At 40.8% G+C, this 26,978-nt stretch overlaps 2 long non-coding RNA genes across 2 annotated transcripts in view; both read right to left on the bottom strand.

Annotated features, from left to right (window-relative positions):
- The window catches only part of LOC308504865, a 280,235-nt gene that overhangs the window by 209,613 nt on the left and 43,644 nt on the right, over positions 1-26,978 (bottom strand). The window lies entirely within an intron of this gene.
- On the bottom strand, positions 10,374-16,328 carry LOC308504866. The gene is made up of 4 exons (XR_013994430.1): positions 16,264-16,328; positions 13,966-14,095; positions 11,570-11,660; positions 10,374-11,344 (listed from the first exon to the last, which is right to left on the bottom strand). It is a non-coding gene; the product is annotated as an uncharacterized lncRNA (long non-coding RNA).

Consider the following 26,978-nt stretch of genomic DNA (forward strand, 5'->3'; position numbering starts at 1 on the left):
CTAGAGACCAATGTCATTTTCTGGGGGTGGGTGAGTCTGGTAGTCAGATCATCACTCTTCTTTATAAGGGAGTGAGACATCTTCATTCCAGAAAGGACACATTGTGGTTGAAGCAGTACCCCAGCTTTTGACTGGGGGTATTTGAAGGCTAGGAGGAGACAGAGTAAAGCCCTTGGGAAAAGAGATAAGTAGGACACACACAACAATCATAATGATGATCACAGCCTAACTTTTACTGAGTATCCACTATGGATTGGGTGCTACGTTAATTCTTCTAAACATTTTCTCTAATTGTCACAACAGCCTTATGAGAGGTTGAGTGTCAGATGGAGAAATTGACTCTCAGGGGAGTTAAGAGACCACCCAGTGAGTAAACAAGCCTGCCCCACCCCCCACCCCCCACCACTCACCCCACCACTACCGCCTGCAAGAGCCCAACCACAAGTGCACATGAAGAGATAATGCATCTCACTGAGCATGGTCATGTCCCAGGGGTTCTCTTAAATCAATTTGCATACTGTGCTCAGAAGAGCATAGTTCCTATGCTCTTCCGAGCACCATTTGCAAAGTTCTTGTTTCTTTGAACTTTTGCAAAGTTCTTGTTTCTTTGATCTCTAGGATCCCATTTCCTTCATTCAGGCCAGATAGGGCTGGTTGCAGGTGAGGCTAGAGCAAAATGACTTAGGGGACTCAAGTGCCAACTGTAGGTTGACAACACAGTTTCAGATACTGGCCTAGACAGCACTATTCTTTTAAAACACACAGGAATTCACTCACAAATCTACTAGACTCTGCCTATCACATAAAAGTAAATAAACTTCCTGAGAATCAGTACTGGAGAATTACTCCAAAATACTCAAGACACATGTCCTCATTAGTTATAATCCAAAAAAACAACACAACCTAGCAACATGAGAATGAAACAGTAATTTTTGGCACAAACCTGCAAAAGCAGCCATTAAAACTTACATGACAAAATGTACATGACAACTTTGAAACAACGTGAAGTAGACTTATAACTTCAAGTCTAAAAAGGAGTCAAAACTATATCTACCATATGGACATAATTATGTTTTTGTTTAAAGCACAGAAGACAAAACAACAGAAAGAATGTACCACAGTATGAATGGGGATTCACTCTAGTTGATGGGAACAGAGGTTATACTGTTTATTTTTCTGCTTATTGACACTCTGTGATATTTTTAAGGAGAAAAGGTTAATTCTCAATGAAAAATATTAACTGCATTTTAATAAAAAAAACTAGCTTTCTGGAAATTCATAGTGTATATCTGAATTGTTTCAGAGTCTGACTTAGCCCACCTGCCTATTTTCTTCATAATGTAGCCATGTTCCCATGAGCTAACAACCTGGTGGCCTGTAGCAGGTTTGGCCATTTTCTTTACTACCTTATAAAGAGACTTCAACAGGTTTTTGGCTTCATAAACTATCAGAAATCCAGTCTTCTTCCCAGCAGTCCATTTACATAGTGTGATGTTTTGAAACACAGGACCACACAAGCAAGGGCTGGTTTTAATTGTTAAGCATTTTCCATTGTGTTTGATTTCTTCCTTCTCTCTGATGGACTTGACTAGAACTCATCTATAAACTGCTGTTCTTTAAGGACTCCCAACCCAAATAGGGCTGTACCCCAACAGCGTATCCTGGAAGTAGCCAAGTCACAAGATTGCACCAACCAATGATATCTCAGAATCTTCACCTAAGAAAAACTGGATGCCAGCTTCATCATAGCGAACACAGAAAATATCAAAGGACCCTTGTTACTGTCTTCCAGTGGTTGACACATTTTTCAGTTTCTGTTTCAAAATACTTTGGCAGCCATTTTACTCCAGGGAGCCAGAGAAGGGAAAGTCTGTTCTTGCATCATTATCAACAGCTTGGGGAAAACCCAGTCCTTTTACACTAACAGAGCTAGCTGCATTTGTCTGCACAGAGCCAGTCAAACTGCGACCCCTTAACATCTCACACCTTCTGCTGTTATTCACTGAGCACCACCTGTGAGATTTAGTAGAGAGCACAAAACACTCCAACGAGCCCCTTTCGGACCTGCAAGTGTGAGGTACACCTCCTTTCTTCCACCTCCTGTTAACCCTGCTTTGTCAAAAAGCAATTCATTTCTGTCAATTCATTTCTATAAAGCAATACTGCTCTATATGACGCTGCCAAAACCACAGTAATGATATCAGGTGAGGACAATCTGGATCACTAGAAAGACAAACTGTAGGTTTTCAAAGAAGTATGAGACATATATCTACCACATAAGGGTAGAGGAACCAAGAAGATTAAGAAAGAAAAAGAGCTATAATGGTGGAGGAGGGACAAGACATCTAAGGGAAATGTAGATCTAGAGATAATAAAGAAACCAAGAAAAGAGTAAAAAAAAAAAAAAAAGAAAAAAAAAAACTTGGAGAAATTTTCTGTCTGAAAAGAAAAAAAAACATTCCCTTTTTACCTCACTTTTGGGTGGTCTGCATCGGAGGGTGTTAAATGGTGTTGAGGAACCCCAAACCTTCCAGCAAGATCAAATTCACTTTTTCACAAATTGTTTCCTCACCTAGGACAAGACCATCACACCCTTTTTCAGACTTGCTCTCTCTTCTACCCCCAAGTGAAATTACGTGATCTCCTATATTTATGTTTGGCATTGATTTCTTTTTAATTTTGACAAAATGAATCAGTGAAGAAAATAAAAATAACATCTCATACAAGGTCAATTGGAAAAATATTTTCCAGAGATTGACAACTCGTTTGGTGTTAATTCCATGATTGTGTTCTTTTCCGGCTTTCACGGGGGATCCAAACAAACTCAGTAAAACTCAGCACCATTTATTAACACTATTCATTTTACCAGACTGTGAGGAAATCCAAAAGAAGATACACGGTTCTTCCCTTAAAGAGATGAGAAACCCAAAACTGCATACACACTGCACTGTACACCTGAAGCTGAAGCTGAACAATAATGAATGTCAACTACAATTTTATATATACATATATATAGTTACAAGAAGTGGAGTACAGCATCAGGAATAAAGACAGTGGAAATGTAACGGCGGTATGCGATGTCAGAGGGGTAGTGAATGGGGGGCGGGGGGTATCACTTTGTGAGGAATATAAATGATAAATGTCTAATTATTACATTGTTTTGCACACCTGAAACTAAAAACAAACAAAACTGCATACATAAGCCCCAGCTAAGATTTTAAAGGATCTCAGAGATGGTTTATAGTGAGAAAATGCACATTCATTTGATAATAAAGAATATGTTAAATTCCTATGAAGTTTCTACCTTGGTAATCATTACAGAAGAAGAGTGACCAAGAAAAATGATTTTTATTTTTTATTTCTAGCCTATGATCCAATGCACTTGTCACTAGACTCATGTGACCTTGTGCACATGAAATATCGCTAATAGAACTGAAGAACTGAAATTTTATTTTCATTTAATTTAATTGAAATAATAAATATTATTTATATTAAACTAACGTTCAATTCAATTATTGGTAAACATTAAGTATGTTTGAAGCAATTTAGATATATGAATCTACTTTTTCAACTGCAAACATTATAAAATCTAAATGTTATTTCAAATGACAATTTAACACCTTAATTAATGTGCTGTAAGTGGAAAATATGCCACAGATATCAAATATTTACACGAAAAATAAATGCAAAATATTTCAATATTTTGTATTTGTCACATGTGAAAACTGATATATTAGGTATATTGAGCTAAGTGAAATGTATTATTAAAATTATTTTCACTTTTTTTACTTTGGTAGTGTGTCTATTAAAATTTTTTTTAATTTTTAATGATATATGTGGCTCACATTATATTACTTTCAGACATGCTTGTTGTTTTCTGAAAGCATATTATTTTTATTTCTTTGTTTGTGTTCAAAAAGAAGCTTAAACCTCTCCAAACTGAGGCTGCCTTTTAACTTTTCTATCAAACATGGCTGACTTAAGTGGGAAAGACACAGACTCAGCTGAGGAGAACAAGAGCTCCAGTACTGCTCCCTGCCCTCACCCCTCCAAGTATTGCAGAGGTTTGAGCAGAGCCCCATTCTCAGAAACACAGTTTCCCTTCTCTAAGACACCCCTAGACAATAAAATAGGACATTTCTGGAATGTGTTAAATACAAAAAGAAATCCCTACTTATTTCTGCTCCCTTATTTCAGGTGGGTGGTGGTCCCTTAGGTGGTCCACCGCTTTTGCTCTTGCCCTGATTGCCCATGGGTGGGACTGATCATAGAGAAAATGACTACCCCGTTCTGTCTGTTCTTTGCAGGGGAGGCAGTAAATATTAAGCTATATACACCTGAGTGCCTGCATCAGAAATGAAGTTACAGGTAGCCTGGTCCTTCCCACCTCCCCCGAATTGAGCACCAAAAGCTCACAACCTGGGGTTGCGGTTTAAGAAATGAGCTTGGAATATGTCATTTCTTGTCTCTACTTCTCTACCTGGCTAGCTCCTGCTCACCCCAATTAAGTCTTCTTTCTTTCAGGAAACCTTTCCAAATCCAAGCTATTGAGTCTCAATGTCCTTTTCTTTACTTCAGTCATACCCTGTGTCTCCTTTCATATTCATCACCACTTTCTTGTTAAAGATCTAGTATCTTCTGGGTTGTATTTCCTCATCATGGCTTGACATCCTTAATACAAAAGGCCAACATACAAAGGACATCCTGACTCTTAAGAGAGTCTAACTAGTTTAATTGCCTAGGGATAAGCAAGGAGTCAGCGTAGAGTCCATATATAACAGTGCTTCCCAAACCTTAGCTATTCATGTTTTTTTTTGTTTTTTTGGGGGTTTTTTCGTGTTTTTCTTTTCTCATACCTGAGTTCCTTCAGAACTCATTAATGTTTGTCTTTAAATCAATTTTTAAGTAAATGTGTTTAAAGAAACTTTTTATCATTGCCATAAGGAAAACTAATATTTTTTCATATGCATTAAAAATACATAGCAATCAAAATAAAACACTTACCCATGTACCACCTAAAATAAAATCCTTTCTTCTACCACCAATGGTATACCCATGACATGAAGGAACAATGATCTGGAATGTCAGTGGCATACCAGATGAAAGCGAAAGTGTGGACATTGGCCTTATGAAAACTTTGTGGCAAACTGAAATATCTAGCTTAGGAAAACAGACAGAGCTGCTTCAGGACAAAGACTTTCTTTGAACTGTGGATCACATACATGCAGCTCCCCATTCTGGACGCAAAGCCAACTATGGGCTGGGGAATTCAGAAGTACAGGAACTCAATACACTCCAAGAAAAACAAAATGATCACAAGAAATGCATTCCCAACCAATTCCACTCCCAGCTTCCAGCTCCCTACAGCAACATGTGACTGAGCAACACACTGAGAGTTGGCATGGACAAAGATTTTAACTTAGAGGCAAAAGAAAACAAATATGTACAAAATCTGAAATTGACTTATAGTGTGCTATGTATCCCAAAGTGACCAAATGGGTCTCTGTAAAGACTTCATCAGAGGAGATCCAAGATGGCAGAGTAAATACTGTGCCTGCTTCCTTCCATGAACACATTAAAATTACAATTAAATTATACAACAATCAACATGGAGAAGCATCTGACGTCTGGCTGAACAGAAGTTTTATAACTAAGGATATACAGAAGAAGCCACATTGAGACTGGTAGGAGGGGTGGAGATGTGAAACAGGCTGATTGAGGACAGGAGAGATATCTACGTCATGGAGGTTCCCCCGGAGGAGCAAGAGACCCCATCCCGACACCAGCTTCCCCAACCCAGAGTACTGGTGCTAGGAAGAAGAGCTCCCACAACACCTGGCTGTAAAAAACAGTTGTGATTCCAACGATCAGGGTGGGACCAAAGACTGCAGGACATACTCTTAAAGGGCCCGCACATAGACTCTCTCACTCACAAGCACACACCTTACGCTCCAGAGGAGGGACAGTAATTTGGAGGATGTCAATGACATATGATGGGAGGAGCAGACTGAGGTGTGTGGACTCAGAGCCAGGACTGGAGGACAGTCACCATTTTCCCTGAATGGGACCTTCCTCTCATGCAGCCAGCAGGTGAACACCATCTTTCCTTTGTTGAGACAGCTCCCACACAGCCAAATCTGAATCTGATTGGCCTGGTGAGCTCTAGTGCTCCATCCTGCTGACTCACTGGGACCCCACCCCACCCAACTCACCCAACACCAGAGACACTTTCTCCTGAGCAGTCAGCCCTGCCCACATTACACTCTTTATTGGAAAACTATCAGAATCTGCAGGACCCAGAGAAGTGACAGCTGGCCTTGGTGTGCTCTGAGACTTTTGCTGAGTAGCTAGTAGCTCCAGGCTAAGCAAAGGCACTAAACCAGTCTACATTAACCTGATGACCATAATTCTTCCCACTCTAGTGACTCCCTGAGACTCTGCCTCACCCAACTTATGTACCACATGAGGCTTTATCCAGGACTGAAACTTAAGGAAGCTGGCAGGTGGCAGCAGGCCTTGGGGCTTTGGGCAGAGCTGCCCCAGGCCCAGTGACAGTCATCCTCAGTTCACATTATGGCTTTTCCCATGCTCATCCAGGGTTAGCATAGTCAGCAAACAACTTCAGATCACTTTGTAGCTCCTACCAGGCAATCCCCAATTGGTCACAGACAGTGGTTGATTGGGGCCTGCACCAAAGCCCCTCACAAGAGCTCCTAGAACCAACACTTGGTGGTTGGCTCAGACCACAGCGCAGCACCACCTAATTACCCCCACAAGCAGTACACACAAAGGGTGGTCTCAACAGGCACTGGAGCCCACTGCTCTCAATCCCACTCAATGGGGTAAGGCCCCCACACAGCAGCCTGTAAGCTGTGGACATGGCCAAACCCCACAGCCAATCAGCCTGAGGGTCAATTCCTCAGGTGGGTGCACAGATGTGCCAATAGCAACAAAGCCTGAACTATAACAGGAAGGCACCCACACGCACACAAGGGACACTCCTGGAGCACCTGGAGCAGGTGCCAGGGCCGCACAGGGCACCTACTACATAAGGCCACCCGGCAAGCCTGGGAGACATAGCAATCTATATATTACATAGAAACAAACACAGAGAAGCAGCCAAAATGAGGAAACAAAGAAATACATCCCAAATGACAGAACAATAGAAAACTCCAGAAACAGAACTAAATGAAATGAAAGCAGCAACCTACCAGAGACAGAGTTCAAAACACTGGTTATAAGGATGCTCAAGGAACTTAGTAAGAACTTCAACAAAGAGATAGCAAACATCAAAAAAGACACAGAAACCATAAAAAGAACCTCTCATAAGTGAAGACTACATTAACTGAAATAAAAAAAATGCACTAGAAGAAATCACCAGAAAATGAAATGAAGCAGAGGCTCGAATCAGCAATTTGGAAGACAAGGTAGCAGAAAACACCCAGGTGGAACAGCAAAAAGAAAAAAGCATCCAAAAATAAGAGGAGAGTTTAAGAGACCTCTGGGACATCGAGTGTAACAACATTTACATCAAAGGGGTACAAAACGAAAAGAGAAAAAGCAAGGATTGAGAACCTCTTTGAAGAAATAATGACTGAAAACTTTCCTAACCTGGCAAAGGAAATAGGCATACAAGTCCAGGAATCACAGAGAGTCCCAAACAAGATGAACCGAAGCCCAAGCAGGCCCACACCAAGACACATTATAATTAGAATAGCAAAGGTTAAAGACAAAGAGAGAATCCTAAAAGCAGCAAGAAAGAGGCAACTATTAACTTAAAAGGAAGCTCACAAAAGATTGTCAGTTGGTTTCTCAACAGAAACTTTGCAGGCCAGGGGGATTGGCACTAAATATTCAACGCAATGAAAAGCAAGAACCTATAACCAAAATTATTCTACCCAGCAAAGTTATCATTTAGAATTGAAGGACAGATAATAAGCTTCCCAGACAAGAAAAAGCTAACGGAGTTCATCACCGCCAAACCAGTATTACAAGGAATGTTAGAGAGCCTTATTTAACATGGAAAAAAAGATCAAAATTATGAATAATAAAGTAGTAATAGCTACATATCTATCAACAATTATTTTCAATGTAAATGGATTAAATGCTCTACCCAAAAGACATAGAAGGGCTGAATGGATAAGAAAACAAAACTCCTACATGTGCTGCCTACTAGAGACTCACTTGACATTGAAAGACACACACTGACAGAAAGCAAACAGGTAGAAAAAGATATTTCATGAAAATGGAAACAAACAAACAAAAAGCTGGCGTAGCAATACTCATACCAGACAAAATAAACTTTGAAACAAAGGCTATAACAAGAGACAAAGAAGGACAGTAATCCCACTTCAGAGTATTTATCTGAAGAAACCCAAACACTACTTTGAGGGGATGTGTGTATCCATATGGTCATTGCAGCATTGTTTACAATGGTCAAGATATGGAGTCAGCCTGGGTGTTCATTGATGGATGAGTAGATAAAGAGGAGGTGGTACATATATACAATGGTATATTTGTCGGCCATGGAAGGGAATGGGTTCTTGCCATCTGCGGCGGCATGAATGGACCTGGAGAATATTGTGCAGAGTAGAGTAAATCAGACAGTGAAAGAGCTGCAATGTGATTTTGCTTATATGTGAAATCTAAAGAACAAAACAAACAGACAAACAAAACAGAAACAAACTCATAGATACAGAGAACGTTTTGATGGTTGCCAGATGAGAGGGAGGATTGGGAATGAGTGAAAAGGGGGAAGAAATTAAGAAGTACAAATTGGTTGTTACACAGTAATCATGGGGATGTAGGGTATAGCATAAGCAATATAATCAATAATATTGTAATAACTATGTATGGTATCAGATGGGTACTAGGTTTATTGGCATGATAGATGGGAGGGGGTTTGGGGATCAGGGTGAAAAGGATGAAGAGATTAAGTACAAATTGGTAGTTACAACATAGTCATAGGGGTGTAAAGTACAGCATAGGGAATATAGTCAATAATATGGTTATAACTATGTATAGTGCAGGTGAGTACTAGACTAGTCAGAGGGTTCATTTCTTAAATTATGTAAATGTCTAACTACTATGCTGTATACCTGAAATTAATATAAAATAATATTGAATCTCAACTGTAATTTAAAATTTGAAAAGGGGAGGAAAGGTGACGGGGAATAAGAGGTCCAAATGTCCAGGTGTATAACAAGTAAGTCATGGGGATATAATGTACAGCATAGGGAATATAGTCAATAATATTGTGATAGCATGGTACTGTGTCAGGTTGTTGCTAGACTTACGATATTGGTCACTTCTTTAGGTATGTAAACGCTGAATAACTATGGTGTACACCTGAAACTAATATAATATTGCATGTTAGCTATATTTTAATAAAAATCTTTTAAAAATGAAGTACTGATAGAGGGTAGGGCATAAATGAATCTTGAAAACATTAGGCTAACTGAAAGAAGCTAGTCACAAAAGACCACCTATTTTATAATTCCATTTTATGAGAGTCTACGATAAGGCAATGTACGGAGATGGAAAGTAGATTAGTGGTTACTTAGGGCTGGAGTGGGGGGCTAGAGAGGACTAAAGGAAACAGACTTTCTTACTAAGGTGATGAAAATGTTCTACAATTGACTGTGGTGATGGTTGCTCTGTAACTACTACAATCCATTGAATTACACACTTTAAATGGGTGAATTGTATGGCATGTGAATTATATCTCAATAAAGTTTTTGGGTTTTTTTAAGGGTATCACCAAAAAGACTGGTAGTAAACACATCAAAATATTAAGAGTGACTGGCTTTGCACAGAACTATGATATATTTCTAATCACCAGACTCATCCCTGGGTCACATTCTTGAATTCTACAGAAATAATTTATCTTAAACTCTCAATACTTGAAGCATCCAAAGAACAAAATTTGTGTTAAATAATTGTTAAGAAGTGATCGTCCACTTTCAAAACCACGCTAATGAAATAGTTGAGGATGAATATGGTATAGTGAGTGCTCTGTGAGGCCAGACAGGGATCTCTGGGCTCATTTCTCACGGCAGTGCAAGGCGTGGCTCCTGCTGGAGAGAGGTAGGATGAATCTGGATTGTGCAAATACGTGTGTGTGTGTGTGTGTGTATGTGTGTGTGTACAGGGTAATACAATATATATTTTTAAAAAGAGAGAGAGAGAGAGACCAACAAAAACGATTTAATGATAGTTTCATAATTTCCCTTAAAATAAGTTTTTCAGACAAAATAAATTCAGCTTGGCTTGTTCTTCTAAGTCCTCTTTCTTATTTGGAAACTACTATTTTTAACAGTGCAGTATACTTGTTCTTTGTCCATGTATACGAAATGAAGCAAGACTGCTCTCTTTGGAAAAATGATATTAAAATTCTAGGATTTCAAATTTTATTAAAATCCCCTAGGAGCATATAATAACTTTAGATCTAGTCTACATTGTAGTTTTACACATATGATCTTATTTCAACCCATTTTCAAATAGAAATAGTAAGAACAGTCAAAAGAACACTTTTTTAAGTACATTAAATAAACATAGATTTTATATAATATATCCATAGAGATTTAGGCATTTAGGATGATAAAGAGAGTTTTTGATAGCTAAATGGGTAAGCAACAAGCAAGTTCCTTCCTATCAAATAAAACTAAGGGTGTCGCAATCAGGTTATTTTGGAGGCATATTTCCAAGAACTGGCAATCACTAACAGAAAATTACACCCATATATTCTTAGAAATTTCTCAGCTATCTCCTCACTTCATAGTGCTAGGGTGGTAATGTTCCTCTTTGAGGTGGTGTACATTAAATACACGTGGGTTTATGTGAAAATACTAGGGGATTTTTACATACTTTCCCACCCTAGATGCACCAATACACTTAAAATATTTTGCAGAGGTAGTAATAGTTTAATAGAAAATCTAGAAAATCTTTTTGAGTAGCAACAATGTTGCTCTAAAAATCAATAGTTCTTATAAAGGAAGGGATTATGTTCTTGAAAAAAAATAATGACAATGGCTATTTATTTTCAACAGTAGAAACGTTCTCTTCTTTTGCCTGAAACATCTGACAAATATTGCTTTTTTAGGTCCCTTTATAAAGTACAAAGGCAATATTAGTTAGCCTTACAGAGATTAATAAGCAGAGAAAATACTATTTTAATTAGTTGCAGGGGCTAATATAGATGCAAAACAATTTGTACTATGCACAAAAGGAATGGTCTGTAATAATATTAACATTTACTGTTAATTGTAGCATTTTAGCATGAACTTTCACATTCATGTTTTCTCCTCTCATAAAGACTTTCATATTGATTATCTTCTTTTGGTTTCTATAAAATAAGATAGAAATACTATCTTCAATTTAACTATAAATACCGTGTTTCCCGGGTCTTATCTTACTAGAAGACTGGGTCTTATATAATATAATATGAGACAGGGTTTTATAATATAATACAGTTTAATGTAACGTAATGAAATGTAATATAATGAATATAGGAATGAATGAATGAAATATAATATAATGAAATATAACATAAGATAATATAATACAATACCAGGTCTTCTATTAATTTTTGCTCCAAAAGACGCAGTAGAGCTGATGGTCCAGGTAGGTCTTATTTTCGGGGAAACACGGTAAGTAGAAGTCTAGAGAGGATAAATTATTTTCCCAATGTAACAAAGCAAAAGTAGTAGTTAACCCGGGACAAAGCCTACTATTTTTACCGTCTGGTCAAATGAAATTATCAAACTGTGGTGCGTCTTTTCTACTATATATCAACCTTACAAGTTAAATTATCTGGTGCTCCTGTCATTTTTCTTCTCTGAAACCTAATACATCACTTGAACAAAGTCCAAATAAAACCCCACAAACATTGTATTACTTAATAACAATGATTTACTATGCTGTAAATAATTACTGGGTTGGGCAATCCTTTAAGGGAGATATCATTATTCCCATTTGACTCATGACAAAACTAAGGCTTAAAGAGCTTCAGCTACGTGGCCAGGATCACATAGGCACATATAATTAGAGAGGAAATGGAATCCTGCTCTAGCACACCGCAGAGCTGGCATCTTTACCCCTTCTCAAGACTCCTCAAGTGAGGATGCAGGGCTCCAGGATGATTTTCCAGCGAAGGGAACTGTTCAAATGGGGACAGGCCAAGAAACAGACCAAAGCTGGTCTTCATACAAGCTAGAAAATTACTTTGGTGAATCAAATTAATTGTTCTATCACAAAGAGATTACCCAAAATACTCCATCAAGAAATTAAGTATTTATAATGTCATATAAAGAAAAACATTAACAAGTTGTTGTTAACCTCAGAGGCAACCACTCTAAAAGGACACAAAGTTGTCCATAGTGACAACTATGGTGAAAGTCTTCTGAAGACTTAGAATCCAAAACCAGTTCTATGTGGACACGAATGTACCTTTGTTCACACATTTGGCTCCCCATCTGCCTGCACTTCTCAAGGCTCTGCTTTCTCTCCCTCCATCTGACTGCTGCAGACTTGTGGCATCACCTCTCTGACGGGTGCCCAGTGACAGGCTAGCCCTGTCTCCAATCCTGTTCTTATTCGCGATTACACATTCTCTGGATTAACACTGAGTAATACTTTGGGGCTACAAACAACACCAAGTTGCATCTGAGAATACAATAGTAAGTAAGCAATACTGACTAGAAACAGCTAGTTGCTTTCGCAACACCTAGTCCACAATCAATGTCCAGTAAATATTTGTGGAGTTGAACCCAATAATATCAAAAATAATTCAGAAGGAATATTTCCCCAGGGTACGTAGAAATATGTAAGTTCCACAATGGGTAATTGAAAATTGAGACTCCCAGAAATGGAAGGGGATTTAGAGATAATCACACCCTGTGAATAACTGAGGCCCAGAGAGATATGGCCAAGGTCACAAAGATAATTAGTGGCAACAGTGATCCATGAATTGATTATGTCAGACTCTTGGTTGAATGGTCTTTCTACAACGTTGTCACTTAGCAATATAATTTTTAAACTGAATTTAATCACACTCTCTAATGTATGGTTACTGCAAAACAGATTTCTAGGTACATGTATATTTAGGCCCTTATAAGCACATGTTTTAAAAATGCTGGATGTTCCTAAACCTGAGTTAGGAGACCTGTGTCTTGTTTTTAACTGGTCACTTAATAGTGAATCACTTTGTCATGCTGGATATCAGTGTCCTGAACTATAAAATGAAGAGGCCAAATGTGTCTGTTAAGTTGCAATTGACAAAAAAAAAAAAAAAAAAAAAAAATCAAACTGATTAAAGCAAATAATTCAAACTGACTTATCCTTTGTATCTAAAGAGCTCAGAAATAGACACGTTTCAGGTATGGCTTAATCCAGGAACTAAATTTTGTCAGCAGGATCTAATCTTCTCCCATGTGTCTGCTACGTCCCTCTCTATTGACGTGGTTTCAGGCCCCAGGTGTCACAAGATGGTTGCCAGCTACTCTAGGCCTATGTCCTCACAAATTCAAGTCCTTTGGGTCAGGCAAAATCAACAACTACAGTGGACAAAATGCCTATTTAGGTCACTTGCATATGCATGGATTTCTAGTTCTGTGAGCTCCCATTAATGTCTATCTTAGGTTATAAGTATATAAACTATTTTGCGGAAAGTTAGTACCTCCCTGTGCCCCAGAGGCAGGCATTTCTTACACTTCCACAGCCATAGCCATGACTAGTAAGCAGCATCTCACCATGTGCTCTACGTTTCAGTTCTGCCTGATTGTAGTTTCTTCCACGTACTCTATTGTCACATGTCACTCTTCCGTCTGTCTGGGATGGCCTTCTTCTCTCTTGTCTGTGGAAAATGCTTACTCATTGAGCCAAACATCATTTTCCCTGGGCAATCTTCCCTGATTACAGCACTCCCTGCAAGGAAATTGACTACTCAATTGACTTAGACCTCCCTACCTGCCTCGACAGGAATACATATATTGTGTCCTCTTCATTTGTTTACATGTATTCTCCAAGAACTATTGGTATTTAGAGGGCCAGAACCATGCTTTCTTCATCTTTGTGTCCCCAGGACCAAACACAGTGCCTAAAACACAAAAATCAGTCAATAAATTTTGATGTATCAGTTTATCTGATGAATCAATAAATTCTAGTTCATCCAAAACATAACTGACTCCCATTCTGTCACCTGAAAAACAATTAAAAACCATGCATGTTCATCCCACACCCCACTCCAACCCGCTGACAGTAACAAATGATTTTATAGTCTTGTATGTTCATAAAGCAGAGTTGATCCTGCTTTCTAACCATTGTCAGGACAAACATTTTTTTGGCTTTCACAAAGTGAAAGGGATTCCACCACCACTACATCTGAGGCATCTGGGCATTAGAGAATATGCTCCCCAATCCCTGTATAATCATATATATTTCAGTGTTCCACTCTCTTTGATAAGACTATTGGAACACTTTTAATGAGCTGTGTTGAGTGTACAATTTGTGTTGTCCATCAATATGCCTCAGCTACAGGGGTTAATTTGAGAAGAAATTCTGTGTGCTTGAGGAATTTGTTCATAAATAATATTCCTGCTTGTCCTCCATTGCCCATGGGCAAGCCAGACGTTATTATGCCAGAAGAGTATAGGGCACAAGACCTTTCTTAGGGACCTGCGAGACAGGCATTTGGGTGTGGGTTATCACTCTGTATACCCCACCTCTATCCCACTTCTTTATTTTTATACGGGGACAATCATTTAAAAGAGGCATCTGAAAAAGCCTATAAAAAGAAAAGAAAGGTAGCATGCAATGAGGAAACGCAGGCCATTGTCCTTTTCTTGGTTACAGGAATGTGTAAATTAACTTCTGATGACATCCACAGCTACAAGAAAGGAAGACCAAAATATGGGTCCCTGGCATAACTTCCATGATTCACAGCAGCACAGGAAAAGCTCAGCCTAATAGGCTGCACCACTGACTTGGGTGTGGCTGCTACTTGTTAGAGCTCAATAAATAGGCTGACCACCAGTTGATTGCCAGTAGTGAAACTTAAGGAAGCCAAGAATTTAGATTAAGGAACTTAGTGGGAGATGCTATCTAAGCTTGGTGATGTTTTATTTGCTTGACTCTTTGTCCATGAATTGGGGAAAAAACAAACAAACAAATTCAGAAAGCATGTATCCATGTTTACTAAAAGAGCTCATTCAGTATTGCAATACTGATGTTATTGTCATTGCAGAGCCACTCAGAGACCACACACGTCGCTGGGAAGAAGTCTAACTGTGGCCTCTTAAGAGTTACACTCTCACACTCTTGGGGAAACATGACCTTTCGGCTTCCTTGAATGAACCATGCTATCTCTCAAATCCAGGCTTGGTGCATACTGTCCCATTTGCCTGGAATACCCTCCTTCCACTGCCTGCCTGATCCCTCAATTTCATGTCGTTAAATCTTATTTTCCTTCAGCTCACCATCCCCCAAGAATACCTCACATGATCTCCTAGATTTGATTATACCTCCTTGCATTCTGAGCTTTTCCTTCCCTAGTATTTACCACACCTCTAGTTATTTGTTCAATGTCTGCCCTCTCTGGTTGGTTGTAAAGTCCATAGAGCCAGGTCCCTTACGTTTTGTGCACAGCTCTGAACAAGAAAATAGAGGAGAGTGGGGTAGCCTGATTAAATGGAAGAAGAGTGCAGAGAAAGTTTTTCTTATTCTTATACAATAGCAAAAAAAAAAAAGTGGGGGGGTATCTAGAAAAGAAAAATGAGTAAAGACAAAACTAACATTCAAATATATAGTAAGTCCCTCTTATGTGCCAGGCAGTGGACTATGATATGCGTGGGGCCTGCAAAGACCAACAAATTCCTGCTCAACAAACTGTAGTTGTTATCTTCACTGAGTCAGAAAACAAGAGGTTGATGAAACAGAAGGATATTCAGATTCCTGAAATAGGAAGAGGGAAATGAGAGAAAGACAATCTGGGGAGAAAAAACAGACTTTGAACATTTGCCAATTTCATTGACTCCTTTTACCTTCTTCACCTGCACCTCAGTCTGCTTTTGCAGACTGAATATGGAACATAAAGAATATGGAACATGCTTCTTAAGATTTATAAAGACAATTTGAGTTCTTTACTTTATACATCATAGTATTCTTTCAAATAAACAGTTCAATCAACAAACATTATGGAACCCCTGAAGACTGTGTACTTTAAAAGACATGCCTAATTCAGCATTCATATCTCAGCTCTCCACATACCTTCCAGACACATAGCTGCTTGTGTGTGCTTGTATCCTTTTCATTTTCCTCCTAAATCAGCACTCTGTAATCACAATAACACATGTTGGTGCTATGTTAGGTAAGGAAGTTGAGACAGTACCTTACATGACTCAACCCAGTTCATGTTCCCTGAAGCTTCATTTATTTGCCATCCCCTCCTCATTCTGACCACGCTGCCTTGGCAGCACCACTAAGTACTGAAGATGACAGTGATTAAGTCCAGTCTCCTAAATAAAAGATACATTATGTATCTGTTTTCTTATAGGAAGAAAAGTCATGCTAGTCTCCATGTAAATATGCCTGTGCAATTCTATAAAGAACACCCGTATATTAAATTTTCACTGGCCTACAAACAGAAAAGAAGGATCAAAAAATGTGTTTATTCTTGGCAAATGTGTGTTGTTGTTGTTTTTTTTTCCAGAAGCTGATTGTGGAGAGGAAGGACTGTAACAAAATTCCTTCCCTCTCAAATTCCTGTGATTTTATGGGGACACCCCATGGAGCTTGGAGTAACATGATAAAAGATAAGCATAGGGTTTGGGAAATTCTCCAGAAGCCAGGAAAGTAGCATTACCAAGGCAGAAAATGTAAGTTGAACAAGAATTTTTAAACAGCTTATGTTTGCCTAATAGATGTCAACTCTTCATCACCCAGACAGTGCTAATTCTAGAGATGTAAAGGAAGTTGGGGGTTGAGATTCAAATGGATAAAATTAGAGAGTTAGCGAGAATTCAATCTGAGCTATCAGAGAAAGAAGGCCCTGGGGATAATCATCCTTCCAGGGAAACATTTAAAGCCTCAAACAAAATCAATCCAAGTTCCAAGAACGTCTGTGTCCAGGCGCTTTTCCTGAGGCACTTTCTACATGAAGCCAAAAAATGGCCCTGATGTCCAAAATGAAGAGCTAGGGGTACAGGTGTTGATAGAAGGAGAATAAATCACTAAATGTTGTAAACTAAGTGAGTAAAGGGAACGTACAGCATAGTTTTTGCCCCAAGACTGAATCACATCTTACTAAAAATCACGTGTGCACTTAATAATTGATCAAGCATGCTGTACTTCACCAAACCATTGAGACAGGTAGACGGCATTACTCCAAGGCCCGTGGTTTCTCTAGAAGAACAGTCTCCATGTCCCAGACCATGAAAGGAAAAAAAAAAGTCACCATCAGTAGAAAAGGGATGCTCGATCGAAGCTGATGAACCTGCTCAGGAATTATCGTTAACAAATAAAAAGTCTGTTCCATCACAGGGGCTTCTTTCCCCTACCAGATAATCTACCATCCAAAAATTCAAGTATAGTCTGTTAAATTTCAAAAGGAGGTAGGGGGCATTAATAAAGGAATGCACTTTTCTTGGTTAGAATCATATCTGCCTCTCTCTGTGAAAGTCTGTAAGACTTTGGACATCGTAGAACTGCAGTTCTCAGAGTCAGATAACCCTTTGCTGTGGATACCTTCCTGTCAAATCATCAGGCGATGCCTAGAAAACTAGACCAGATTGGCAGCCTTTGCTTAGGGCATGCCAGTCGGCTCAGATGAGCCAGGAGCTGGAGGCGTACTTAACACTGAAGCAAGGAACTAGGTGGGTGGCCTAGATTGGAGGCTGGGCTTTATAACAGAAAGATGCAGAGATGGAGCTTCTGGCCGTGAGAAGCTGCTGAGGGAGATACTCACACTCCAGGGAAACATGCCAGTCCACATCAAACCTACATAATCACTAAAGAAAATGGGCCCAGGTGCCAGCCTAACACTATAAATAAAAAATCTTGGCTTGTCAAAGAGAAACCCTTAGTATCCTAGGGCATGTGTTACAGATATATGGATGAGCAGAAATACATCAAAAAAGAGAAATACATCAAAGGCGTGGGTAACAATAAAACTTAGCATACGTAAGTGATTAGAGTTGTTCAAGTACTTTCCCACAAATACCGCATTGAATCATCCCAACTCCAGGGATGGAAGAACGGCAGACATTTTATTATCACTAGTGTTGTGCCCACCTTTCAGGTTTACCATAAGGCTAGAATGCGATGTTAAAGGAAAACAATCCTGCCTGTGACCACTCAGCTCATCTTAAGAACATCCCAGGAAGCAGAGGACACCCTTCACACAGGAGGCAGCCATGTTCAAGTCCTTCATGACTTCAGTCCCCACACAGTGAGCTGGCCCACATTTGGCCACATCCCACCTCAAACCCTCAGACTTTTTTGTCACTAAATGATTCACTCTGTGGTCGATTAATTCCCACTAGGGCTGCCACTCCTATAATCCTCATATGCCCAAAGATAGTCAGTTTACCTCCCCTATTCTTAACCCCTTAATGTTCCATACTTCCTCTCTTAGGATTTTCTCCTCAAACTACTATGCATTCTGGAATCTTCTTCCATATATATATATATATATATAAACACCTATAAACACAGCATCCCGCCATGTTATGTTGTGTATTTAACATACAATAGAACTAAGGATAGGGGTGACAATTTCTTAGCTCCTTAATGTCCCTTTAGAACCACCACACTTCCACCCTGGTACTCAGGCTATCTGACTGTAACACTGCATACACTTCTACATTTCTATCATCTGCGGACCTCCTGGCCACATTCTTCAAGACATAATGCTCGTCTCCCCCCAACCCCAACTTCCACCATCATTCTAGAAAACTTCAGTGTCTCTGTGGGATATCCACTCAACACCTTCAATCTTCTGTTCCTTGACCTCAAATATACAATAACAAATTTCACCTCCACTCAACATAGACTACCCCACACTGCCAGAAATACCTCCTGAACCTTGTCATCACTAAGAAGGGTTCCACACCCAAAATCTTTACTGTGGGACCGCAGCCTTTGTTCCCGCTGCTGCCCCTGCTGGGTTACACAACTCGTTGCAGGCTCTGGGCAGCCCCACTTCCGGCTCCCTGCGACCCCGGGATGCACTGAGCCCCACTACACCATCGGCTGCCTTAGGCTCCCGCCCAAGGTGTGAATGACTCAGGTGGTGCCATCAACGCCCTCAGTGAGGTCAGCCTGTGCCTCCTCCCCTGCGACAATGACATAGACACCGTGAAGCATCTCTGTGGTAACTGGTTTCCCATCGAGTCTCCAGACTCATAGTATCCTCCAACTCATAAAATCTCCAACAAGAGGTTCTTTTCCCAGAGGGGAGCCATCGTGGGAATAAAAAATAGGACCAAGATACATGAAGAGGTTGCCTTTTACTTCAGAGTTTAAAGGGTCAAAAATCAACCACTACCTGGACATCCTCTCCACTAACAACCCAGCAATAAATTTTTACGAAAACAGACTTTACGCAGCACCACTATCTCCCGTACTGCTACTCCATCCGTGGGGCGCTCAAAGATGCCTTCATCCACATCCTCTACATCAATGGTGGTGACTGTCCCTGGACCATCCTGGACTACAGCCAGCACTTGGACACTGCGCTAGCAAATCTGAGCCCCTGCTCCATCCCGCATGGCACCTACCTCCAGGCCCACAGCCTGCTCTGCAGCCTCCTGCCCTGGTGGGGCCTCTCCACCAAGGGTGGCATCGAGTGCAGCCACACCGTGTGATGCCAGCCAGGCAGCCTCCAGTAGGTTCCACCCCTCGGTGCCCTGTGGAGCCCACCTTCCCAGCCATCTGACCTCAGCTGTCCTCTGCAGAGATGTTGGCCCGGCCGCCTGCCCCAGCTGCAGACCAGGTACTACTGCAGGCTCAGGAGCAGAGCGCCGTGGGGCCGACGGGCCCGGTCTGTGACAGACTCTTCCAGCCCTTCTTCCTGCTCTGGAAACCTTTGCCCCATGCCCTGGTCTGGCCCCCATATGAGTGCACCAGCTCAGAGGCCCGCTGGGGTGCAACAGCATTCACGGTGATCTGTTTCTACTGCTGCCCCAGGAGTAAGGGGACAGGAAGGGGCTTCCTTCCCTGTACCTCCTCACTGGCCTCTTCCCCACCATTACTTGTGCCTTGCAGCTTATTGCTCCAAAGCCAGAATGAATTTCTGGGAGGAAGTAACCCAAGTGTTACACGCAGACTAGACCCTAAAGGCACAGGAGCCTCAAAACAATGAGGGTGTTAAATAAAGGAAATGTCAGACCCTCCTCCAGAACCTGCCTGCAGAAGTGGAGCAGCCTCCACTTCCTTACTAGGGGAAGGCTTTTCACCCAAGCACAGAGCTCTGGGACTCAGCGCCCTGATAGCCAGATGATGGGAAGGTTTCCCACTTCTCTGCCGGCAGAAAGCATGGAACTGCCCATACATAGTGGAGGAATCACTCCACTGAATTGCCACAGGGAGCCAGGCTGAGGACAAGTGCCAGTGCGGGTCCTGGAGTTCCTCACCCTCACCCCCCAGTCCCATGAGCTGTAACTCCAAGTTCTGGCCAGGTGCAAACAAGAGGAAGCTGAGTGTGGTGTTGATCAAGTGGGACCTGGCCTTCGGGGCCGGGGGGTTGGGGGCGTCACATGCCTTGTGGTCCCTCAGCCTCTGGGAGCAGAAACAGGAGAGGCTGTCAATGCCGAGAAGCATGCACTCGGGCATCACTTGCTACTGGCATCCCCACCACCCTCATCCCCCAAAACTGCTTGCCGCCTTCCCTGCCCTCCAGAGTAGAGGGGTTTGGCTGAATCATGTCCAGCATTGCTGCAATGTCATGTAGCCACTGTCACAGCGCGAACCTCAGCGGGAGGAGAAGGGGGAACAACTGGGCAGTGGGAGCTCAGAGACTAGCATCCTTCCCTTCCTCAGAACTCCCAACCTGGGGGCTCCTCTGGCCTTACGGTGAGAAAAGGAGGGTCTCCAGATGAAGGTGAGCTGGGGCAGCAAAAGCATTCCTCCTCCCTTGGCCACCTCACACTCTCTCTGACTGGTCCCCACTCCGGGCTGATGTTGGCTCCGAGCTGAGATTCAGCTCAGTGTCCTCTAATCTGACTCAATGACAACAATGTGGTTTCCATTTCTGCTTTGAGAGGTAAGGGCACCGTAATGCACCATTAAAATTTCAACCCAACATTTCCACTTATATATCTAGAAAGCACTTCAAAGCCTCATGTCCAAAATTGATCTCTCTCTCTCTCTCTCTCTCTCTCTCTCTCTCTCTCTCTCTTTCTCTCTCTCTCTCTCTTTCACACACACACACACACACACACACACACACACACACACACACACACACTGAATCTCTTATCTCCTCCTCAGTAAAAGGCATCACCACCCAGTTGCTTGAGACAGAAACCTGGAAGTTAAGGCATCCTTGCCTACTCCCTCTGCCTCACCCAATTCATCAACAACTTCTACTCATATTATCTCTAGGCTTATCTCAAATCCAATCAATTTTCCTTGTTCAAATAATGAACGACAACCCAGTTCAAATAAGGAAGCTAAAGCTGAGAGAGGTTAAGACATTGCACAAAGTCACACAACTAGTAGGTGGCAGGGGCAGCTCTCACTTCTATCGGCTGCCAAAGCCCATACTTGAAATTAGAGAATGCTGCCTCATTTGGAGGAGCTCTCAGAGCCAAAGACATCTCCAGGAAACACAAATAAGACTATTTCAACTGCAGGATGGCCAAAACCCAAGGAAAAAAAGGCCCTGGGGATAATCATCCTTCCAGGGAATCATTTAAAGCCTCAAACAAAATCAATGATAGTTCCAAAAACTTCTGCGTCCAGCGGGTGTTCCTGAGGAACTTTCTACACGAAGCCAAAAAATGGCCCTTGTGCCCAGACTAGAGAGAGAAGGGTGCAAACAGAGGCTGAATAGAAGGAGAGTAAATCATGGAAATTAACCATTGAGGGGTATGTGTCATGAGTGAGAATAATCCTTTGCTTTTTAAGCCACTGAGATTTTGAGGTTGTTTGTTACCGTAGCATAACCTGGTTTATCCAGACTGATTTAATCTCTTCTATTTTCCTTCTGGTTTATTTGGTACCCTCACTGTCAAATCCAGAAAGAAATAAAGATTGAAATGACTGCAGGGTAGTGTTCTTCCCTTGGAAAAACTTTCTAGTAATTTCATTTATTCTTTTGTTAGGTTCATGTTTCTCCCTGGTTTTCCTCTTTACACTTCTGATGTCTGTGAAGGTGTCCATAGGAGGAACTGAGAAGAAATGAATGTTGGGAGGGGGGAATAAATGAATGGCAATTTTTCTGCATACCCCAAAATGAAATTACCTTGAAAATTACATAAGAATAGACTGTGAGTCCTAGGAAAAGGTGATGTAAATAGGACCTATTTTTATACTATAGTATCTTCCTAGAGGCTTACCTTTATGTCTACCTCAGTGAAGCCAGCCAAAATGTTCTTTACACTAGAAGCTGTATCTACCTCTATTCAGTGACTGAGAATGGTAAATTACTTTGGGTTAAAAGCGTAGGATTTGGAATCTAACAGAAATAGGTTTATGTCCGGGTTCTCTGCCACTTCCCAGCTGTGTGAACTTGAGCAGGTCTAAAATGAGGACAGTAATAGTTATCTATGTCATAGTGTCACTGTGAGGTCCGAACTATCAGTAAATGTACAGTGCTAATCGCAGCAGATGGCAGGACTTAATAGGTGCTAGTTAGTAGTAGTAGCAGTGATACTGTCATTTTCATCTTTATTGTTATTTTCAGTATATAACAGACATACAAGGACACATTTTTGTGGATCTAATCCATAGCAGCTGGGTCTGAAAGACACAAGCATATGAAGTCTCTTTTGGAAGATGGGAGAAATAAACTCCAACACACTTGCAAACCAAAGAACACATGGCTCTTCTGGATGACTTATGAGTTAATTTCTGGAAAGGAATCAAGAGACGATCTCTGTAAAATTAATCCTTTTTAAATTCAATATTTATCTTTATCAAAGCAATTCTTGTACATTTATAGGCAAATCTTACTACACGAGGCTTATAAAAAAAAACAAGTCTGCTGTTTGGGTTGGTGTAGAGGTGAACTCAAAAGGTTTGTTATGGGGCGGCCGGTTGGCTCAGTGGTTAGAGTGCAGTGCTCTTAACACTCCGGTCACCAGTTCGATTCCCACATGGTTCAGTGAGCTGAACTCTCCACACCTAGATTGAAAACAACAACTTGACTTGGAGCTGATGGGTCCTGGAAAAACACACTGTTCCTCAATATTCCCCAATAAAAGAAAAAGATTTGTTACGATATGGTAAGGGTGAGAGAAAAGGCTATGTCTCAAATAGCCCCTTGTTTGGGGGCCTAAACAGTTGGGTGGAATGCAGGCCCATTAACTAAGATAGAGAAGAGTAGTGGATGAGCAGGATTTCCAGCAGAGGACGGAAGCAAAGAATCAAGAGTTCTGATTTGGACCTAGAAATTTAGACAGCAAATATAAAGATGTTGGGTAGACAATGTGATATACAGCCTAGAGGTCAAGGGTCAGGGGTAAGGGTAGGGGTCATGGGGAAAGTTACTGGTTTGGAGGTCACTGGCATGTAGATGTTAAATATTTAATATTTAAATGATAGCAACTTAGAAGAAGAAAGCTTAAAAAAACTGATGCTGTAAGGAACAGAGACAGTGGAAATGTAAAGGCTGTGTGCAATGTCAGAGGGTAGGAGATTGGGGGAGAGGGGTTGTCACTGTGTGAGGGGTATAAATGATAAATGTCTAACTATCACAGTGTTTTGTACACATGAAACTAATAAAAAATAAAAATTAAAAAAATAAAAATCTGTTGCTGAAGCCCTTTAACATGTAAAGCTCAGAATGAGGAAGAGCAGCCAAGAAAGGTGACTGAGAAGCAGTGGCTGGTGAGATTGGTAAAGAGCCAGGAGGGTGTGGCGACTCTGGGGTAAATAGTAATTCAGGGAGGAGGGCACTGTCAACCGTGTGCATGCAGCTCAGTATTCACAACATACACTCAGCCACCCTTTATTTCACTGCCTCTACCCTAAACGGACCACTGTGCTTTTACTCTTATTATTCTCCTGTATGGCAATGCCTCCTCACCTGCCCAAATCCCACTGATCCTTTGTGACCCAGCAAGAATGCCGTCACCTTAGTAATGCACCTCCTGATCTCACTAATGAAACATGGTCTCTTCTTCCATAGTATCCCATAGTCCCCTGTATAGCCCACTCCCTTTTATTCTGCTTTGTGCTATAATTATATGTATTCTCTCTTCGTCCTTCCTGTATCCCATTAGGAGACCCCAACCCCCTCCTAATGTAGCAGACTGTTGTGCATGCACGAGGTGCTCAATAAAGATTATCACTCAGTCAACTCCAAAAACATAGAACTCAAGCCTAGAAAAGTATCGACAAAGGACAATCTCTTTTATCACTTTAGATTTCTGTTTGCCAGTATGTGCATCACCTGTACCCAAGCCCAGGAATTCTTTATACATTTTCCTGAATATATACACATTGGCTATTGGCTATTTTAAAAACCATTTAGATTCATCTTTCTCCCAGATATCAGGTATGAAAATAACAAGTTGCAAAATTCCCACAGATGAGAAACCACCTTTGTGATCCCTGAACTTCACAATAAAAAGGTAAAAAGACTGTCCCCATCCAAGCCTTGGGTTAGAAGGCAGGCAGCACTTCTTCGATGTTCTTGCTTCAAACATCGCCATGTACTGGCATCCTCCTACACTGCGGAGGGCTGTGTTAGAAAGAAGTCATCTGGAAGGTAATTCTGATTAAAAGTTGAAGGGAGAGGAGAAACACAAGTTACCAATGGTAAACAGAGACAGAGTCAAAACAAGAGATTAGTAGAATTAGTGGGGTGATCACATTGTAAGGTATAAAAATGTTGAATGACTATATTGTACACCTGAAACTAGTATCACTAATATAAGGTGGCATACTAACTAGACTTAAATTAAAAAAAAAATTAAAAACATAAAAAGTTTAGAAACCAAATAGAATTTCTACAGGCCTCATAATCAACAAGAGCTATAAAACATGCTGCACAAATGGCTGGGCTTATGGTGAGAATGTTTATCTTTATGATTTCCGTTATCCCCTCCTCTGTTTTGCACCATGTTGCATCGCAACTGTCTCCCAACACTAATCACTCTTTCATGGTCAGTGGCAATTCAGAATATTAGATCCTCAAACTTTTGCTAAAAAAGCCTAGGCTTTTACAGATATTTGTAGATAGACAAATAGCCCAGTGATTAAGGATATACATTCTTTTTAAGTTTCATAGCCCAGACCTACCACATATGAACTGGTAGTATGATCATCCAAACTGTTTGCTTTGTGTTAAGATTTCTACTTCCTATATTTTCAGACCCACATATTCAGAATTAGAAAACTTTTTGAGAGTGCAAGGTGACAACTATTGTGAATGCCCAGTAATAGACTACATAAGTATAAATAACCGACCTAACCTCTCTCTGCCACCAGAATTTTCTCACAACACTAAAAAGCCTAGTAACCTCTTTTTCTTAATGGTGGCGCCAGTTCAACCACACTCTGGAAGGTATTAGTTTCGTTAAGTACAATGTGGAACCATCAGTATAAAAGGGCAGCATGGGGGAAAATGACAGTATGGGGCTTTGTGGTCTATAGATTAGTTGCTCATACAAGAACCTGGGAGGAAGAAAGCCCCCAAAAGATTAGTCACTTCATTTTGTGTTGCAGAATTCAATTCAGGTTAACAAAGCATTTGCCAACAAAGGAGATGGCAGTATTCACTTGCTCTGGACTGAATAAACAAATGTGGGAATTGTGGGCTAACTAACGTCCTGGGATAAACCAGGCAGTCAGCCAAATTCTAGGAGTTTTGATGAAAAGACAGCAAACCCACACTTTTCTTTATGGAAAGTGCTCCGTGGGAGTATTGATGTCCACAGAGGAAGGCCTGTGCCTTCAGCTTGCCTTAAAGATTCATCCATATTCAGCCACAGGGAATTTTCAATGCTTCTGTAATTAAAAACCTAGATTAAGTGATAGAAGTTGAATCCTTTCTTTTTGGGAAGTGTTAAATATGCCATTTATCTCCTTTTAGAAATGTGTTGTCACTGTCCCTTTTTAAATACTACATTACCCTGAAAAGATATAATTAGACTACTAAAATGTGGCTCTGGTTCTATCTTTCCATTCATTCATCCATTTCATTCATTGAGTGCCTTCCATGTGCTCCAGGCACCATGTAAGGTTCTGTGGATAAAACAGAGACTGAGTCAGACACAGGCCATGCCTTCGGGAAGACCCCAGGCCAGGCTTGACAACCTCAAGGGCACTGGAAAAGTAATACAATCTTGGAACTTCTTTATTTTTAATTAGAGGAAAGTATTAAAATTTGCTTTTTTTTTTTTTTTTTTTAGTGGAAGAGGCAATAAGCCCTTCTATTGTGGTCACAATATAAGTTTATAGGGAAGTCAGAAATAAGAGTAAGGGGTTTCCTTTTATCTGGCCACCAGGGTCCCTCGTCATGCTGTGAAGACCACAGTCACCACCTAACCCTAGGCTAAACTAGATTTTATTACAAACTGCCGCTAGTGAAATGTCAAGGGCTAAGTTTACAGGTTCTTAACTAACTCAAGAAAGACTTGCCTGCTGGTGAAAGAGGTCATACACTCTCCTTTGAATCTATAAGGCTGGTTTATCTACCCAGATCAGAAACGTATATGGTGTATGCAAGCTGAAAACAAAGTCCCTGGATAATTCAATGTGAATATAATATAAACCAGCGGGAGAAAATTCACTGCGGTAACTGACATGCAGGAAGC

This window comes from Rhinolophus hipposideros, assembly GCF_964194185.1.
Source record: "Rhinolophus hipposideros genome assembly, chromosome: 11".
In the NCBI taxonomy this organism is placed as follows: domain Eukaryota; kingdom Metazoa; phylum Chordata; class Mammalia; order Chiroptera; family Rhinolophidae; genus Rhinolophus; species Rhinolophus hipposideros.